The sequence below is a fragment of the Drosophila ficusphila genome, unplaced genomic scaffold, assembly GCF_018152265.1.
Source record: "Drosophila ficusphila isolate 14025-0441.05 unplaced genomic scaffold, ASM1815226v1 contig_414, whole genome shotgun sequence".
NCBI classification, from domain to species: domain Eukaryota; kingdom Metazoa; phylum Arthropoda; class Insecta; order Diptera; family Drosophilidae; genus Drosophila; species Drosophila ficusphila.
In genome coordinates, this window is record NW_025064328.1 from 4,333,885 (window position 1) to 4,339,664 (window position 5,780).

The following is a 5,780-nucleotide window of genomic DNA, read 5'->3' on the forward strand; positions in this document are numbered from 1 at the left end:
GTTCAATGCGCATTCGAATCTATCACGGCCATAAAACCCTGACTGCCCGTCGCCTAATTAACGGCGGCCAAAAATTATAACTCAGTTGGGCTGAGGATATATTGTATAAGTGCTCGGGCAAACAAGAAGATGAAAGGCACTCGAACCTCGACATCATTTCTTGGCATTTTCCTTCCTGTTATAAAACAAAAACATATCTTGTTTTTGTTTCTGTTCCTGTTTAGAGGCTCCCCTTGATTTTGGCTTGGCGAAAAAGTCATAAACACACAGAAGGGGCCGTAGATTATCAACGCAGGCCGCAAAATGCACACCAAACAAAGTGATGAAAAGCAAATGTTGTTGGAAACAATGGATGCGTGAAATTGTTCGCACCCAGAGGGCTGAGCTTTCCTTTTCCTTACCTTGCCTTCCGCTACCTTTTGATACCTTTTTTGCCCAGGTGAGGTCGAGTGCTAACTACATTAATGCATAATGTTGTGGCGGGGCATCACAGAATCAACGAGAAGGGGAAAGGAGGAGGAGCACCAGCTTCCAAAGGACGACGGACCCATCAGCCTAATGACTTGCGTACATCGGACGCAGCCTGGCCAAAAGGACCTTGATAAGTGGCAAGTGCGTTTAGGGCCATGGCCATAAACCGCTAAAGCTGCGAGCTGGAAGGCTGTACAAATGTTTACACGGCTTAAACTTGGCTTCCTGGTCTTCTCAAAATCACTGCAGGGCTTTTCCTTTCAAAAGGATGTTCGCCGGGCACTGGGATTACATTTCAATTACTTCCCAAACTATATTAATTTTAATCTTGATTACAGTAATTATGCTACCTGGCAACCACTTTTCAAATAAATGAACGGTTGTATCCACGGACTAGAATTAATTCATTTTATGCGCTTAAATACAATTCAATTTGTACTCACTTAAAGCCTAATCATTATCCACATTAAGGAGATTGTTATGATTTCATTGCGAGCACAAAACAAGCCAAACATCCTTTAAAGCAATGTAGGATTAATTAATTTCTAACGTTCCAAATTGAGTGTGGCGGACTAGGAATTTCAATAATATTGATTAAGCCTGCATTCCGGTTGCACTCGGCTGTGTGAATCCAATTAGGTGGCACATTTGTGGCATGCCCCAGTCATACCTGGTCAGGCTCTGTCTAATTGGTTTTCCGGTTGCCAATTAATTGAAACAAACGGCAGTAATAAGGCACAATTTTAACCCTTGGTTCATAAGCAAACCATAAATTGCGTAAAAATCGAAAATAAATTATTCAAGGAGATGCGGTCACGTGTTGAATGCTCTCAAATTGGCCAACTAATCAGGTCCAAGGTCCGGCCTCCTGCCCATAAATCGTTTGTATGGTATTCTGGCCCAGGGCATTTTTTATTTGCTGCCACACAGAAAGGCGGGAATACAAAAAACATTACAGAAATTAGCTGAGAAGCTGAAAAGAATGGAAGGATGTCGGCGCTGACGCCAGGGAAATATATGTACCAGAATACTGCTGTTCAAGCTCAAATTAAAGGCCAATAATACAGTAATAAAGTCGGCAGCCAATCGACCTATGGACCACCTAAGCCAAGCCAAATCGAATCACACACACACACACACACAGACACACGCACAAACGCACCTTGACAGGCCGCGCTTAAAAGTATTTATAAATTTTATATAATGTGCTCCCAGCGAGCGAGATACATCGCCATCCCCTGCGTGAGATACAGATACGATCAAGTCAATAGGTCTGATACTAATGAGTGCCATTAATATTATTAGTTTTCTTCCGGAGCGATGAATGGGTTTTTATTGACTGTTAAAATCCTTCTTTATGGAATGATGGTATATTGATGGAATATTCATATTGTCTAAATTAGCATGCTTATATAACTAAGGTTAAAGTTCATTACAGAGAAATAAGCAATGGATAGTCTTTCCATTAACAAGTAAAATATAATCCACTTCCTTCATTTTATTTTTTACTTTTACTTTTAATTCATTTTATTTTCTTTACCTAATACTAATTGAAATGTCAATAAATTTCTTCTAAATTAATTTGTTGAATTTATAACCTTCTTTTTCAATTTAAAGCCCCCTAATTAGATGTGCTATTATCTTGGCATCAGCTGTGTATATGAGGCATGTACTATACATAAAGTACGACGGCTTGCCCTTTTTGGCGTCGAGCGGGAAGTAACCTCTATTATTTACCAATACAAACTAAGCTTTAAAAAGAAATGTAAAATTACCCGAAGCGCCAGCTGGTTTGTGGGGTGGGCTCCCCTTTACTTTGAGGGGGAGGGTGGGGAAGTTCCCTGGCTCCAGACAAACATGTGTATAATGTGTTTAATACAACAATTGTGTGGCTTTTAGTACGCCGAATTGCGTGTGTCTTTCAGTGTGTGTGTGTGTGTGCGTGTGTGTTTGTGTCTCTCACACGCAACAGTTGTTTTTAGCGGGATGTTGCCGAGCATAGAAGTGAAAGCTGCCGCGCAGCAGCGACGCTTGCGCCGTGCCGCAAAATGTTGCCTACTTTTCCGGGCAGGCCAGGTGATGCCTGGCCATTCATCCCCCGGGCTTCGCGTCTCAGACTCCGGTTCATGCCACCCTTAGCGCGGAGCTTTCGGCGTGCGGCGAATCGCTTTTGTATCTCAACATTTGGCGGGCATGCAACAAGCGTGTATCTGTGTATCTGCGAGCGTAGTATCTGTATACCCGTATCCCCATATCCCCGTATCCCGTATCCTTATCTGTATCTGTATCTGTGCGCAACATATTCCGCTCAGCCTCAGCTGCTCCGACTTCTGCCGCCGCCGCTCAACATAACCGCTCGGCCGAAGGCACGAGGATGCGGAACGAACGGCCCTCGACCTATGTACCAATTCGCACACTTGAGAGTTTTTAGTTCGGTTTCGGCAGAATTGATAGATACACGCAGCTCGCACCGCGCACAGCTGAAGTTTGCTGCTAGTGAGGCTAAAGCTGAAGCCAAAGCTATAGATACAGATACACACACCACCGCACCACCGCACACGATTTCGTCCCGTATTTGTGGCCAAAAGCAGCCAAAGCAGGCTAAACAGCCAGCCAACCGACCGAGTGAGTGACTGGCCCTCCTGGCTTTGGATTTGGCCCACATCGTGTCTATCCAGTGCCATCGGCCATCGGTTAAAGCCAGAAGCTGAACCACAATCAAAAGCAGGAGGCAGCAGCGCACGCTTCCAGTGGGAAAGCACATTTCGCCAGTGAATGCACGTTGATTCCGTTCTGTTTTCCTTTCCTATTTTTTTTCGCTTTTATTATCGGTCCGCGATTGTGATTTACAGCTCGGCACAGAGAATTAACCACCGAACCTGAAGTGAACTGAATCGAAATCGGAAGCCGAAGGCAAATTGCACCGTTTCTCCCCCCGGACACTCAACGCGGGCTAAGAACGCAACTTCGGCAGGCAGGTAAAGCAATCACCCACAAACGTCTAAAATGTGGAAGTAGCAGCAAAATAGCTGAGTTTCCCATCCGGATTCCCATTGTGCTGCGGGGCACTTTAATACCACAGGAATTCATCAAAAGCCAATCCTGGCCATACACCGTCGGTCTGTGATTTATTTGGCGCCCAATTGCCAGTCGTCTCCTGGCTCCTGGCTAATTGATAGTACTAACTAAAGCTGGCCGATAGAGGCACTTGGCCATGCCAAACATAAGACGAAGGCAAATGCAATTACAATTACCCCGAAGAACAAAAAAGGCAGCAAAATCCCATTGCTCATATAAGCTCATCAAGAAGTGCTCATGTGTACGTGTATTTGTGTGTGACTGACTGACTGTGTGTGTGTGTTTGTGTGCCGCCTGTGTTAGTGTGCGTGTGCCGGGGGCTCAATGAAGCTGGATTGCGTGCAGAATCCATCTGGAGTGTAAGCATTTGCCTGGGGCTTGGCAAAAGCCGTTAATGGAACGTCCATACACCGCCGATCCTTCGTCCTGTCAATTTGCCTAGGACACCCAAAGCAGCACCCAACTATAAGCATCTCGACTGCAAAATCCCACCTCAAACATTCCATATTTGTGCCCTCCTCAAGCGGAGAGTGACTCACGGGCTCGCGATTTATTTAGGTCAGCTTATCTTGTGATGCCATAAATGATTCATTGGCTTCCGTTTTTATTTTAGTCCATCCAGCCAGCCAGCCACTCGTAATCTGCAATGCAATGTTCTGTAAACAATTGTTTGGGGACTAATTTGCCTTAATGACGTTTTAATTTCTGTCATTAAAAGCTGCGGATTCGCGAAACGCCACTCGCCAGTTTGCAACATAACTCATGGAAATTGCTCGTTGCTTGAGTGCGAAAAATTGAAAAACTTGAATCATGAAAGTTGTAAAAAAATCGGACAAAAAATAAACAATTTACTTAGGACGCAGTTGGTTAAAGAATTGAAATAAAAAAGGTTAGGGGTATGCCATTTCAAAATCGGATTAAAATTCAAAAAGTTATTGGCAGCAAACCCATTTTTAGGAAATTTGGACAAAAAAATTGGCCAAAATATACACAATTTGTTTATGATGCAGTTCGTCAGAGAATTAAATTACTAAGATTAAGAGGTATGCCACTTAAAATTAGAAAAGTTTTGGTCTTAGAATTAATAACTTTTTGATCTTTGCTATGGGAGCTACTCGATATAGTGGCCCGATGCGGCCCGATCCGGCCCGATCCGGCCCGTTCCGACTTATATACTGCGTGCAATAACTTCACTACTCTTGGTAAAGTTTGCAAGGGTATAACTAGAGTTCACATTTAAATTTATAGGGTGCCGTTGACAGAGAGTATTTTTTGGAGTCGATCTATCGTTTGTCACGCGCTCACCTCCCTCGAAGAGAGTATCCACCTTAGCTTCGCTCCAACTCGCTCTCCGTTGGACTCTCTTGCCGCTTTGATTTGTGCTTTTGTTGGGGCCCGTTACTGCCGCTCTTCGCTCTCCGACGCTCTCGAACTCTCTCTCCGCGCAATTCTACAGCCGCTACTTCTGATTCTTTCGGATCGTGCTGCCAAGTTCAGATACAGATACTTGCACGCGTACTTCTCCTCGACTGTCGCTTGTCGCTCGTTCGCCTCGCATTCGCATGAATTTGTATCTGAGAGATTGTTTTAGTTTTAGTTTTTCTTCCACTCGATTCCTCTGTGTGTTCGCGTTCTTCTGGCCAGCCATTGCCATTGTTTCTGCCTCGGTTTCTGTTGAATTTCGTTTGCCGCTGCGAGAAATCAGTTTGACGTTTTGCTTTGACAGGCAACCGTCGTCGATCGGGGTTCGTGAGTAGCGGATCGCGCGGATCGCCGCTGAATCTCGTGAATCTTAGGGCGTTCTTTTCTCGCCGGTCGTCGTCTCGGGGAGAATTCCAACTAGCCGCTGCCGCAGTAAGCGATACGGCGATATAGCCACCCAAGTTGCACCACCCGCTGACCAGCGGAGAAGCAGCCGAAAAAATATTAAGTTATCTCCGTGGCCGCAATAATCGACAATCATATTCCCCGATTTGTGATCAATACGTATATGTGTGTGTGTGTTGGTGTGTGTATATCGGGGGTGCGTGTGTATTGTTCAGATTGAGTGCTGTTGGCAGCAGCGGCAGCCGTAAATGTGAGCCAATTGTATCTCTCAGATACGTTGGCGGTGTTATCGCCGCTACTGCTCCTACTGTCGTGCCCGCGCTATTGTTATTATTATTTTTAATGCATTGAATTTGAGTTTTGCAGCTTACAAAATACCGCACACATCCGATATATATATACAG